Source organism: Schistocerca gregaria, chromosome 1 (assembly GCF_023897955.1).
Source record: "Schistocerca gregaria isolate iqSchGreg1 chromosome 1, iqSchGreg1.2, whole genome shotgun sequence".
Taxonomy (NCBI): Eukaryota; Metazoa; Arthropoda; class Insecta; order Orthoptera; family Acrididae; genus Schistocerca; species Schistocerca gregaria.
This window is the reverse complement of record NC_064920.1, coordinates 1173903550-1173918952: the sequence shown is the minus strand read 5'-3', so window position 1 is coordinate 1173918952 and position 15403 is coordinate 1173903550. Positions and strand designations below refer to the sequence as shown.

At 42.1% G+C, this 15403-nt stretch overlaps 1 protein-coding gene across 6 annotated transcripts in view; it reads right to left on the bottom strand.

Annotated features, from left to right (window-relative positions):
• The window catches only part of LOC126284451 (zinc finger protein 333-like), a 166677-nt gene that overhangs the window by 105150 nt on the left and 46124 nt on the right, over nucleotides 1-15403 (bottom strand). The gene's annotated exons all lie outside the window — the stretch shown is intronic.

Below are 15403 nucleotides of genomic sequence, written 5' to 3'. Positions count from 1 at the left end.
AAGATGGAACACCCAGGAGCGGGTCTGGTGGGTGTGGATCACAGAGGGAACACCCAGGAACCGTAGCGGACCAATAACAGAACAGCAACATCCCAGAAGATCGCAGCAAGCATGTGCAGACTGCCAAGGGAACATCTGCAACCGCCGGTGGAGGGAGAAGGCCACAGTCATAAATACTGGACCAGGTCGGCTCGAGGAGCAGTCTCAGGTCGCACCTGATGAAGGTTACGAGCTACATTACTGAATTATTGTGCAATTACGACACTGATTTCCAGTAGAACACCTGACAACCCAAGTTGTCAAGATTTAAATCAATGGTAAGCTTTTGGACAGTGTACCCCTAGTAGCTAACATTCACATCCACATGTGTGGTTACAGTGTCCTAGCACCGAATCCCACCCAGACTGTCAACTGCTGAATACCTCAACTATACAATGAACTTCTAATATTTCCGTTATTTAAATCAGATAAAAGATTTATGAACCTCTGGAAATTAGTTAAATTTAATATCAACATCTGCAATAGCTTCACTGCTCTGAAGATTGTACAAAAGTAAGCACAATCAGGTGCAGATAGGTAATATAGTTTAGTTTAGGGAAGATTTGATAAAACAATATGGGAGTAATGGAGCAACTGAGTGGTAAATTGGCACAAAGCAAAGACTGAAAATGTTGTTAAACTTTTATACTATGTCCTCCTCCAGAGCTAACAAAAACACAGACCCCCCCAACACACACACACACACACACACACACACACACACACACACAAAGTGGTAACCATTGTGCACCGTATCTATGAAATATCCTGATCTGTCCTTGTGCCATGCCCTGCCTTTACCCTGTGACACATGGCCCTATATAAGGCCCAGAAACAATACCTGTCCTATGCACCCACTAGCACATCCTTTTCCAGTCCCATTACTGGCATGTTATGTATAATCAGAGGTATTATTATCTGTGAAAGCTTCCACACGGTAGTTCATTCGCCATGACCAACAACTAATCGCCCACATAGATGAACAGCCACTGTTGAGCTGTGGCCAAGACATCCAACCAAGTCTTCACTCTTTCTACACTCACACTGTCCTCTCCACAGCCTCCCTCTCTCTTTTTCCGATCTCCCCCTCCCAGTCCACTCTTCAACATCACTGAGTTGCCATACACGACTCAACACACAAGTGCCATTTGCCTATCCTGAGCACTTGCTGCTTCTCCTTACCAGCTGTTAGCCATCATTCCATGCAACTCTTCCTCTCCCTCCATTCTCTCATCACCCATTCCACCTGACACAACCCTTTGAGCTGCATTCTTGATACATTGCAGTGAACCAGTACAATGTGGCAATGCAGAGAGAGTGAGATGCCTCCCAATCTTATTTACACACCTATCAACCACTCAACTTCTCAACTATACAGTGAGTTATTACTTTTAGTCCTTCCAAGAACGACTTCCTGTCATCATGTAAGATTAATATAACAATTCAGAGCTACAAATCAGGATTTAGAAGACAACAATGAATTTTGTTGCATCGTAGTTGTAGGATAGTGCCTTCAGCCAAATCAAGGACTCAGATATCTGTGGCCATCAGTTACTGGATAAGGTATTAGTGTACAAGATTCTGCTATAATCACCTAGTTGCAGTCAACAGTTATGCAGTTACAACATTAAGAACACTACAAGAAATACTCTTCATATTACCGTGGATATAATGTTGCTGTGACTAATGAGGCAAGCTCACTGGATGACGCCGTTTCCACATATAATTGTAGAAACTGAGGAACCATCTGGAGAGTATGGCTGCCACAAATGAGTATGGTTGGGCATGCAACATCTCATTCAGATGCATGGCAGCATGGATTAAATCCAAGTTGTTAAGGAACAAGCACACTTTCACCGATAATTTCCAGAAGGTACAAACTCATCAGAGGAGTACTTGTTCTAGTCCATTAATTTTCACTAGTTACAGTAGGCCTTTTCAATGTAACTGTTTTCAAAAGGCTGAGCTGTAGAATATCTAAAGATGCAATACAATCAAATATTTATAAAAGATAACCAAACAGCTGCAAGGACAGTACCTTAAGTGAACATGATCACCCTTTTAGCATATTTCATCCTGAAGTGTAACACATCTACATCTACATCAACATGACTACTCTGCAATTCACATTTAAGTGCTTGGCAGAGGGTTCATCGAACCACAATCATACTATCTCTCTACTATTCCACTCCCGAACAGCGAGCGGGAAAAACGAACACCTAAACCTTTCTGTTCGAGCTCTGATTTCTCTTATTTTATTTTGATGATCATTCCTACCTATGTAGGTTGGGCTCAATAAAATATTTTCGCAATCGGAAGAGAAAGTTGGTGACTGAAATTTCGTAAAAAGGTCTCGCCGCGACGAAAAAGTCTATGCTGTAATGACTTCCATCCCAACTCGTGTATCATATCTGCCACTCTCTCTCCCCTATAACGTGATAATACAAAACGAGCTGCCCTTTTTTGCACCCTTTCGATGTCCTCCGTCAATCCCACCTGGTAAGGATCCCACACCGCGCAGCAATATTCTAACAGAGGACGAACGAATGTAGTGTAAGCTGTCTCTTTAGTGGACTTGTTGCATCTTCTAAGTGTCCTACCAATGAAACGCAACCTTTGGCTCGCCTTCCCGACAATATTATCTATGTGGTCCTTCCAACTGAAGTTGTTCGTAATTTTAACACCCAGGTACTTAGTTGAATTGACAGCCTTGAGAATTGTACTATTTATCGAGTAATCGAATTCCAACGGATTTCTTTTGGAACTCATGTGGATCATCTCACACTTTTCGTTATTTAGCGTCAACTGCCACCTGACACACCATACAGCAATCTTTTCTAAATCGCTTTGCAACTGATACTGGTCTTCGGATGACCTTACTAGACGGTAAATTACAGCATCATCTGCAAACAATCTAAGAGAACTGCTCAGATTGTCACCCAGGTCATTTATATAGATCAGGAACAGTAGAGGTCCCAGGACGCTTCCCTGGGGAACACCTGATATCACTTCAGTTTTACTAGATGATTTGCCGTCTATTACTACGAACTGCGACCTTCCTGACAGGAAATCACGAATCCAGTCGCACAACTGAGACGATACTCCATAGGTGCACAGCTTGATTAGAAGTCGCTTGTGAGGAACGGTGTCAAAAGCTTTCCGGAAATCTAGAAATACGGAATCAACTTGAGATCCCCTGTCGATAGCGGCCATTACTTCGTGCGAATAAAGAGCTAGCTGCGTTGCACAAGAGCGATATTTTCTGAAGCCATGCTGATTACGTGTCAATAGATCGTTCCCTTCGAGGTGATTCATAATGTTTGAATACAGTATATGCTCCAAAACCCTACTGCAAACCGACGTCAATGATATAGGTCTGTAGTTAAATGGATTACTCCTACTACCCTTCTTGAACACTGGTGCGACCTGCGCAATTTTTCAATCTGTAGGTACAGATCTATCGGTGAGCGAGCGGTTGTATATGAGTGCTAAGTAGGGAGCTATAGTATCAGCGTAATCTGAAAGGAACCTAATCGGTATACAATCTGGACCTGAAGACTTGCCCTTATCAAGCGATTTGAGTTACTTCGCAACCCCTAAGGTATCTACTTCTAAGAAACTCATGCTAGCAGATGTTCGTGTTTCAAATTCTGGAATATTCCATTCGTCTTCCCTGGTGAAGGAATTTCGGAAAACTGCATTTAATAACTCCGCTTTAGCAGCACAGTCGTCGATAACAGTACCATCGGCACTGCGCAGCGAAGGTATTGACTGCGTCTTGCCGCTTGTGTACTTTACATACGACCAGAATTTCTTCGGATTTTCTACCAAATTTCGAGACAATGTTTCGTTGTGGAACCTATTAAAGGCATCTGGCATCGAAGTACGTGCCAAATTTCGCGCGTCTGTAAATTTTAGCCCATCTTCGGGATTTCGCGTTCTTCTGAACTTTGCATGCTTTTTCCGTTGCCTCTGCAACAGCGTTCGCACCTTTTTTGTGTACCACGGGGGATCCGTTCCATCTCTTACCAATTTATGAGGTATGAATATCTCAATTGCTGTTGCTACTATATCTTTGAATTTGAGCTACATCTCGTCTACATTCGCATAGTCAGTTCGGAAGGAATGGAAATTGTCTTTTAGGAAGGCTTCTAGTGACACTTTATCTGCTTTTTTAAATAAAATTATTTTGCGTTTGTTTCTGATGCATTTGGAAGAAATGGTATTGAGCCTAGCTACAACGACCTTGTGATCACTAATCCCTGTATCAGTCATGATGCTCTCTATCAGCTCTGGATTGTTTGTGGCTAAGAGGTCAAGTGTGTTTTCGCAACCATTTACAATTCGCGTGGGTTCGTGGACTAACTGCTCGAAATAATTTTCGGAGAAAGCATTTAGGACAATCTCTGAAGACGTTTTCTGCCTACCACCGGTTTTGAACAAGTATTTTTGCCAACATACCGAGGGTAGGTTGAAGTCCCCACCAACTATAACCGTATGAGAGGGGTATTTATTTGTTAAAAGACTCAAACTTTCTCTTAACTGTTCCACAACTGTATCATCGGAGTCTGGGGGTCGGTAGAAGGAGCCAATTATTAACTTAGTTCGGCTGTTATGTATAACCTCCACCCATACCAATTCGCACGGAGTATCTATTTCTACTTCACCACAAGATAAACCACTACTGACAGACACAAACACTCCACCACCAATTCTGCCTAATCTATCTTTCCTGAACACCGTCTGAGACTTCGTAAAAATTTCTGCGGAACTTATTTCAGGCTTTAGCCAGCTTTCTGTAGCTATAACGATTTCAGCTTCTGTGCTTTCTATTAGTGCTTGAAGCTCAGGGACTTTCCCAGCACAACTACAACAATTTACAACTACAATTCCGACTGTTCCTTGATCCAAGCACGTCATGTATTTACCATGCACTCTTTGTGATTGCAGCCCACCCCGTACTTTCCTGAGGCCTTCTAACCTAAAAAACCGCCCAGACCATGACACACAGCCTCCGTTACCCGTGTAGCCGCCAGCTGAGTGTAGTGAACTCCTGACCTATTCAGCGGAACCCGAAACCCAACCACCCTATGGTGCAAGTCAAGGAATCTTGCAGCCAATACGGTCGCAAAACCGTCTGAGCCTCTGATTCAGACCCTCCACCCGGCTCTGCACCAAAGGTCCGCAGTCGGTTCTGTCAATGATGCTGCAGATGGTGAGCTCTGCCTTCATCTCGTAAGCAAGACCGGCAGCCTTCACCAAATCAGATAGCCGCTGGAATCCAGAGAGAATTTCCTCAGATCCAAAGCGACACACGTCATTAGTGCCGACATGTGCCACCACCTGCAGCTGGCTGCACCCTGTGCTCTTCATGGCATCCGGAAGGACCCTTTCCACATCAGGAATGACTCCTCCCGGAATGCACACAGAGTGCACACTGGATTTCTTCCCCTCCGTAGCCACCGTATCCCTAAGGGGCCCCATTGCGCGCCTAACATTGGAGCTCCCAACTACCAGTAAGCCCACCCTCTGCGATTGCCCGGACCTTGAAGGCTGAGAATGATCCTCTGAAACAGGGCAGGGAGCTGCATCTGGCTCAGCCAGAGACAGTGCCTGAAACCCGTTTGTCAGATGCACTGGGGAGGCTTTCTGATCAGCCTCCGGGGACGCCTTTCGCTGCCTGCCATGCCTTGGAACAACCTCCCAATCAACCACAGGCAAGGGCTCAGCCCCACTGCGGGCAGCAACCGGGGCAACCACAGCGGCAGACCGATCTGGGGACAGACGGGACGAGGTTGACATCCCCGTGATACCCAAGTCCGGCTCCCCACAGTGGTGCCCATTGGCAACAGCCTCAAGCTGCGCGACCGAAGTCAGCGCCGATTGCAGCTGTGAGCGAAGGGATGCCAAGTCAGCCCTCATCCGAACACAGCAATCGCAGTCCCTGTCCATTCTAATCGATGTTGAACAACAGTTACCGAAACACGAGTCCGTGCCTAGATAACGCAAGCAAAACACGCAAAGAATGTATCAACTAACCTGTACAAATGCCTAACGACTGCGCTACAATCTGCTGAATTTACGATTACAGTAACTAAAACTCGAAATTGCACCTCCTATACGAAACTCACACACAATTTAAATAAGAATCTACCAAGTAAACACTAAAGCGTGATGCTACAACTGTCAAATACTATAATACGCCTGAAATATATGAATTAATCAATGCAAGTACCCAAAAACACGCAAAGAAATTAATTAAACTATCTAACAAATAAGTAAGCTAGGGTTATACGACTTGCTGCTGCAGCTGCTTATCCAACAGCGGCAGGGAGCACAATGGCTGTGACCAACCGACACTGGCTGTTCAAAACAAAAACAGAAGACAGACGACTACGCGAATTTACACTATTCAGGTACTAAGGCGCGATGCTACAACCCTCAAATACTATAATACACCCGAAATATATGAATTAAACAATGCAAGTACCCAAAAACACGCAAAGAAATTAATTAAACTATCTAACAAACAAGTAAGCTAGGGTTATACGACTTGCTGCTGCAGCTGCTTATCCAATGGCGGCAGGGAGCACAATAGTTCATAAAAGTAATAAAGTACTAGCTTTATCTGTTAGCAACTAATGGTGATTGTCATCTGCAAGTAGAAATTTTGTTAAGAGAATTGTTTTATAGGTGCATGAAATTGGGAGACTGGATGCCATGATTCTACAAGATGGGGCAGGGTGACTGACAGAAACATGCAGTGTGCCAGAGAATCCTGAAGCTCAAGATGATAAAAGGATACCGTCACAAGGACAATGAAAGATTCAGTCTGTATCTATCCCATGAAGTGGAAAGACTGTTCAGTTAATGTAACAAATGTTAATGTTCATCAACAGAAATTTATTGAAAGAAGTATTTCCTGCTGTCATATTCAGTTACTATATGTTGTTGTTGTTGTCTTCAGTCCTGAGACTGGTTTGATGCAGCTCTCCATGCTACTCTATCCTGTGCAAGCTTCATCTGCAACCTACATCCATCTGAATCTGCTTAGTGTATTCATCTCTTGGTCTCCCTCTACGATTTTTACCCTCCATGCTGCCCTCCAATGCTAAATTTGTGATCCCTTGATACCTCAAAACACGTCCTACTAACCGATCCCTTCTTCTAGTCAAGTTGTGCCACAAGCTTCTCTTCTCCCCAATCCTATTCAATACCTCCTCATTAGTTACGTGATCTATCCACCTTATCTTCAGCATTCTTCTGTAGCACCACATTTCGAAAGCTTCTATTCTCTTCTTGTCCAAACTATTTATCGTCCATGTTTCACTTCCATACATGGCTACACTCCAAACAAATACTTTCAGAAACGACTTCCTGATACATAAATCTATATTCGATGTTAAATTTCTCTTCTTCAGAAACGCTTTCCTGGCCATTGCCAGTCCACATTTTATACCCTCTCTACTTCGACCATCATCAGTTATTTTACTTCCTAAATAGCAAAACTCCTTTAAAGTGTGTCTCATTTCCTAACCTAATTCCCTCAGCATCACCCTATTTAATTTGACTACATTCCATTATCCTCATTTTGCTTTTGTTGATGTTCATCTTATATCCTCCTTTCAAGACACTGTCCATTCCGTTCAACTGCTCTTCCAAGTCCTTTGCCGTCTCTGACAGAATTAAAATGTCATCGGCGAACCTCAAAGTTTTTACTTCTTCTTCATGAATTTTAATACCTACACCAAATTTTTCTTTTGTTTCCTTTACAGCTTGCTCAATATACAGATTGAATAACATCGGGGAGAGGCTACAACCCTGTCTCACTCCTTTCCCAACCACTGCTTCCCTTTCATGCTCCTCGACTCTTATGACTGCCATCTGGTTTCTGTACAAATTGCAAATAGCCTTTTGCTCCCTGTATTTTACTCCTGCCACTTTCAGAATTTGAAAGAGAGTATTCCAGTCAAAATTGTCAAAAGCTTTCTCTAAGTCTACAAATGCTAGAAACGTTGATTTGCCTTTTCTTCATCTTTCTTCTAAGATAAGTCGTAAGGTCAGTATTGCTTCACATGTTCCAACATTTCTACGGAATCCAAACTGATCCTCCCTGAGGTCTGCATCTACCAGTTTTTCCATTCATCTATAAATAATTCGCGTTAGTATTTTGCAGCTGTGACTTATTAAACTGATAGTTCGGTAATTTTCACATCTGTCAGCACCTGCTTTCTTTGGGATTGGAATTATTATATTCTTCTTGAAGTCTGAGGGTATTTCGCCTGTCTCATACATCTTGCTTACCAGTTGGTAGAGTTTTGTCATGACTGGCTCTCCCAAGGCCGTCAGTAGTTCTAATGGAATGTTGTCTACTCCGGGGCCTTGTTTCGACTCAGGTCTTTCAGTGCTCTGTCAAACTCTTCACGCAGTATCTTATCTCCCATTTCGTCTTCATCTACATCCTCTTCCATTTCCATAATATTGTCCTCAAGTACATCGCCCTTGTATAAACCTTTTATATACTCCTTCCACCTTTCTGCCTTCCCTTCTTTGCTTAGAACTGGGTTGCCATCTGAGCTCTTGATATTCATACACGTAGTTCTCTTCTCTCCGATGGACTCTTTAATTTTCCTGTAGGCAGTATCTATCTTACCCCTAGTGAGATAAGCTTCTACATCCTTACATCTGTCCTCTAGCCATCCATGCTTAGCCATTTTGCACTTCCTGTCGATCTCATTTTTGAGACGTTTGTATTCCTTTTTGCCTGTTTCATTTACTGCATTTTTATATTTTCTCCTTTCATCAATTTAATTCAGTATTTCTTCTGTTACCCAAGGATTTCTAGCAGCCCTCGTCTTTTTACCTACTTTATCCTCTGCTGCCTTCACTACTTCATCCCTCAGAGCTACCCATTCTTCTTCTACTGTGTTTCTTTCCCCCATTCCCGTCAATTGTTCCCTTATTCTCTCCTTGAAACTCTGTACAACCTCTGGTTCTTTCAGCTTATCCAGATCCCATGTCCTTAAATTCCCACCTTTTTACAGTTTCTTCAGTTTTAACCTACAGGTCATAACCAATAGATTGTGGTCAGAGTCCACATCTGCCCCTGGAAATTTCCTACAATTTAAAACCTGATTCCTAAATCTCTGTCTTACCATTATATAATCTATATTAAACCTGTCAGTATCTCCAGGATTCTTCCATGTATACAACCTTCTTTTATGATTCTTGAACCAAGTGTTAGCTATGATTAAGTTATGCTCTGTGCAAAATTCTAGCAGATGGCTCCCTCTTTCATTTCTTAGCCCCAATCCACAATCACCTACTATGTTTCCTTCTCTCCCTTTTCCTACTGACGAATTCCAGTCACGTATGACTATTAAATTTTCGTCTCCCTTCACTACCTGAATAATTTCTTTTATCTCATCATACATTTCATTAATTTCTTCCTCATCTGCAGAGCTAGTTGGCATATAAACTTGTACTTCTGTAGTAGGCATGGGCTTTGTGTCTATCTTGGCCACAATAATGCGTTCACTATGCTGTTTGTAGTAGCTTACCCGCACTCCTATTTTTTTTTAATTCATTATTAAACCTACTCTTGCATTACCCCTATTTGATTTTGTATTTATAACCCTGTATTCACCTGACCAAAAGTCTTGTTCCTCCTGCCACCGAACTTCACTAATTCCCACTATATCTAACTTTAACCTATCCATTTCACTTTTTAAATTTTCTAACCTACCTGCCCGATTAAGGGATCTGACATTCCACGCTCCGATCCGTAAAACGCCAGTTTTCTTTCTCCTGATAACGACGTCCTCCTGAGTAGTCCCCGCCCGGACATCCGAATGGGGGACTATTTTACCTCCGGAATATTTTACCCAAGAGGATGCCATCATCATTTAATCATACAGTAAAGCTGCATGCCCTCGGGAAAAATTACGGCTGTAGTTTCCCCTTGCTTTCAGCCGTTCGCAGTACCAGCACAGCAAGGCTGTTTTGGTTTATGTTGCAAGGCCAGATCAGTCAATCATCCAGACTGTTGCCCCTGCAACTACTGAAAAGGCTGCTGTCCCCCTTCAGGAACCACATGTTTGTCTGGCCTCTCAACAGATACCCCTCCGTTGTAGTTGCACCTACGGTACGGCCATCTGTATCGCTGAGGCATGCAAGCCTCCCCACCAACGGCAAGGTCCATGGTTCATACTATATATTACTATATAATGTTTCAAGAAGAATCTATGTTTCTTATCTCGTGGATTTGAGAGACAGTTTGGACTTAAACATTTTCAGCCTCAAGATTTCAGTCCATTGAGATGAAGTCAATGAGAAGAAGCAGCATGGTAAAGCAAAAGGGGATCTCAGGTGATCATATTATGGTTTCCGTACACTATCAGCTCTCATTCTTAAACTATCTACAAATTATCGGAGGCAGAACACAGGTAACACTTCAGTGCAAAGCTTCGTAAATAATATGGAAGCATTTCTAACATCAATACAAGCATGTGTAAGTGCAAATTAATCTCTGCAAACATGTTATGCATATCAGACATTGAGCTGAAAACACAGTAATTGAACGGATACACCTGAATGGATACAAAATAACATTACTGCAGAACTAATGAAATTGTGTGTGTGATTTTAGAGACAAAAAAATGAAATAAAATCTCAGTTCTTGGATTGAAAAAATGTTGCACTCAACTGCTCTTTGAATACTGCAGCACTTTATGCTATTGGGACTAAAAGTCAGAGATCCTGACAGTATACAACTGAAAATGTTTTATTTCATCAAGAATAAAGAAAATTAGTTGGCTTTCATCAAATAATAGAACATTTAGCGGATATTTAATTTGTTGGTACAGCACTTTCTAAAAGATCCTTAAATATCGATTAAGATGAAGAGGTGACAGGAACTGCCAGACTACAAGAAACACTTACCACGGCCGCCTATATTAGAGGCTGCAGGACTAAAACGTGTCTGTGTTGCATTAAGGACTGCCATACGGTATGGGAGATAATAGACGTGTTTGTAGTTGTAATGTCATGTCTTGCATTTGACCTGAATTTTCTGTGGAAGTGCATCACACTGGATATAACAAAACTCATAAGACACAGCCATGACTAAAGTAGAATAGAAAACATAAATGTAACTACAGTAAAGGAATTTCTGGCACAATGTAAATAATTTAGAAGCAAGGGAGACCATTCACTGTGCAACACCCAATGAGCTCCAGTACATTGTGCTCAGCAGAATGTGTGCCACTGGGTGAACAACTGTGTTCCTAGCCACAGTTTGGTGATGGCCATTCATTCTAGAGGACAGCTGGTTTGTAACCATACTCACATAAATTACTGTGCAATAATTGCTGCAGAAACAGTGTATGACATGACTGCTGTCGCAGGTGGCTCTGCCTCTGATGGCACAGGATACACCTGTGACTGGACTAGATTAGGATGTGTTGGTTGGGTCAATCTTGCACCTGGGTCTTCCAGTGGAATATGACCCACGGAACAAAGGGTTGGGAGTGGGAATTGCATATGGATGGACCAGAATGTTGTGTATTTTTGGTGGATGACAGAATACCACATTAGGACAGGTGGGAAGGATGTCGGGTACGATGTGTGTCATTTATGGCCATGAACACACATAATCAAAAGCTTGGCAAATAATATGATTGAGTTGCTTCAATCCAGGATGATACTGGGTGATAAACAAGGCACTACTTTGCAGCTAATTCTTGGAGGGTGGTTTAGGAGTATGTGAGGATATGGCATGAAAAATCTTTTGCAGACTATGTTTGGGAGGGAGGTAAGGTGGAGAGGGGGGAGGGGGGGCAGGGGAAGAACCTGTTTTTGTGATACTATCAGTGTGTTGTGCAAGGAAATTCTGTTCACTATAGATGCACTGTCCACAGGTGGCCAGGCTATATGGGAATGATTTTTTAGCGTGGAAGGGATGACAGCTCTCTAAATAGAGCTACAGTTAGTGTGCTTAATACAGAGACATCAGAGGGATGGAGATCATCATCTAGGAATATGGCACATTGGGTTCAGGAGGACCAGGTTGAGCAGATGGGAGAGGTGGTGTTGAGGTTGTGGAGGAATGAGAATAAGATGTCTTGACCCTGGGTCTAGATCATTAAAATATTATCAATGAACCTGAACCAGAAAAGAGGTTTGTGATTTGAGATGCTAGGCACGTTTCCTCTAGATGGTCCATAAACAGTTTAGCATATGTGCCCAACGTTGGCACCATTTCTGAATAGCATCAATGAAGCACAGATGTAATCTGGGTCATAAGAATGGAATGATTGGTTGCAGGAAAGCACTTATTTCTGGACAATCTGCCAGTACGGTTGACACCCTGAACTGAGGTGGCTAGGCTGTTGTTTATACGAGTCACTAATGATTCACAAGTGACTTATTGTATGGAATGCACGTCCTTCCAGGTGGAAGCACTACGACATGTAACAGCATGAGTGTTAAGCATGTTTGTCCTTGAGCAGAGTCTTAGATTCCACAGGGAGCTGCTATTCGTTCCCTTAGGAATGATGATGTAGTGGCTTTTTACCTGCTGACAAAGGGCATGCCATGGTTGTATTGATATGGGATATTACATACTTAAAATGGATTCACTACTCGACTAGCTGACTTACAGAACACTATCTAGCGACCCTACAGAAAAGATTAAGTGCAAGACTTTCTCTGTTTTGTAAAAAGAGAATGTTGTTGGAAGAGTCACACAAGAAACTTCATCCTGGTGCTGGCATTCTGCCTTTGTTGAAGGATCTGCCAAAGTTTTATAAGGCTGGGGTGTTCTTTATGCTTTACTGTTAGTAATTTGGGTGCATCCACTTATAATCTGGCCAAGTATTTTACATCTGTTCTCAGCCCATATGTCGGCCAAATGTGAATATCATATCTACAATTTGATGGATTTTACTTGACGGTTGAAATCTTTGAGGCTGGGTCCTCTGGCTTTACTATTGAGTTTTGTTGTGGTATCTCTATTTAAATGTGTCCCTCTGGAAGAGTCCTTGAGTCTGATTAGTAAGAAACTGGATGTACAACTGGTGAATCTGTGTCATCATGTGCTGTCAGCAATGTATTCATTGTTTAACGGCAACATTTGTTAACAGAATGATGGAGTGGCTATGGGTAAGTCACCAACTGATGGAGGACTTTGAGGATAGGTCACTGAGGACTTCAGCTTTGCAACCAATGTGCTTCTGGAGATAAATAAACAATACCTATTTTTTCTGGCCTCACAGATGTGATGGTCTCAAGAGATAATTGGACCACTTCAAGTGACTCCATCCCAGCATTAAATTCACCATAGGGGTCGAAATCATGGGATGCTTCAATTTCTGGATGTCAGCACTTACAAAAAAACAAGATGATGATATGGGACATAGTGTTCACCAAAGATGACACACACCAATCAGTATCAGCATACTAAGAGTTGCCATCCACCATACAAACATGATGGCATACTTAGGATTCTGGTACACAGAGAGTATGCCATTTCTGACATGGGCAGTTTAGACCAAGAACTTGCACATTTCAAGGATGTGTTTAAGGAAAATGGGTACTCTGAGAAGCAGATTCGTTGGGTTATGGAATTTGGACCAGCCCTGGAGATCCAGGAAGAGAAACGTAGATCTGTGGCATTTATTCCTTTTTTAGAAACATATGGTTTAGACTGGAAGAATGTTAGGAAATTTTAACATTAAAAGTGTTTTCTGTCCATCTTCCAAGATTAGGGCACTACTTGGCTCAGAGATAATTTGGGACCTCGGAAGCTTGGCATATATAAATTTCTATTTCACTGTGATAAGGCTTACATCAACTGTTCATTCACACAGTTCAGGACACTTGCATGAAATATCGCCATCACATAAGGCTACAACAGCCGCAAAATCAGCATCAGCAGCAGAACATCGCCTAAATGAAGGACACGGGATGAAATTTGACAAGACTGCAAGAGATGTCAATACTTTCAGTTTTGGAACATTGTTTATGAAGAGGCCATGGAAATTAAGTCGGCAGACAGTTTGATTAATATAGAGAATGGTTTTCCTCTTAGCAGGATGTGGAACCCAGTACTATCACATACCAAAACACATTGTTTTTCGATGCGGCCAGCCTGAGTGTTTGAAAATAGTCTTTGAGTGTGACATATCATTACTGCTGGTATTCTACTGAGGGCAGAGCCACTAGCCCAGTCTTGGAGGGCAGCAGTTGTGGTGGACGGCACACACAATGTGTTGCTGTTGTGGTCTTCAGTCCAGAGACTGGTTTGACACAGCTCTCCATGTTACTCTATCCTGTGCAATCCTCTTCACCTCTGAGTAACTACTGCAACCTAAATCATCCTGAACCTGCTTAGTGTATTCATCTCTTGGTGCCCCTCTACGATTTTTACCTTCCACGCTGCCCTCCAGCACTAAATTGGTGATATCTTGATGCCTCAAAACATGTCCTACCAATTGATCCCTTCTTCTAGTCATGTTGTGCCACAAACTCCTCCCCAATTCTATTCAATACCTCCTCATTAGTTACATGATCTACCCAGCTGGTCTTCAGCATTCTTCTGTGGCACCACATTTCAAAAGCTTCTATTCTCTTCTTGTCCAAACTATTTATCGTCCATGTTTCACTTCCATACACAGCTACACTCCACACAAATACTTCCTCACACTTAAATCTCTACTCGGTGTTAACAAATATCTTTAGAAATGCTTTCCTTGCCATAGCCAGTCTACATTTTGTATCCTACCTACTTCAATCATCATCAGTTATTTTGCTCCCCAAATAGCAAAACTCATCTACTACCTTAAGTGTCTCATTTCCTAATCTAATGACCTCAGTGTCACCTGATTTAATTTGACTACATTCCATTATCTGCATTTTACTCTTGTTGAGGTTCATTTTATATCCTGCTTTCAAGACTGTCCATTCCATTCAACTGTTCTTCCAAGTCCTTTGCGGTCTCTGACAGAATTACAATGTCATTGGCAAACCTCAAAGTTTTTTATTTCTTCTCCACGGAGTTTAATTCCTACTCCAAATTTCTCTTTTGTTTCCTTTACTGTTTGCTCAATATACAGACTGAATCACATCTGCTTCCCTTTCATACCCCTTGACTCTTATAACTGCTATCTGGTTTCTGCAGAAATTGAAATAGCCTTTCACTCCCTGTATTTGACACCTGCCACCTTCAGAATTTGAAAGAGAGTATTCCAGTCAACATTGTCAAAAGCTTTCTCTAAGTCTACAAATGCTAGAAATGTAGGTATGTCTTTCCTTAATCTATCTTCTAAGATAAGTTGTAGGGTCAGTATTGTCTCATGTATTCCAA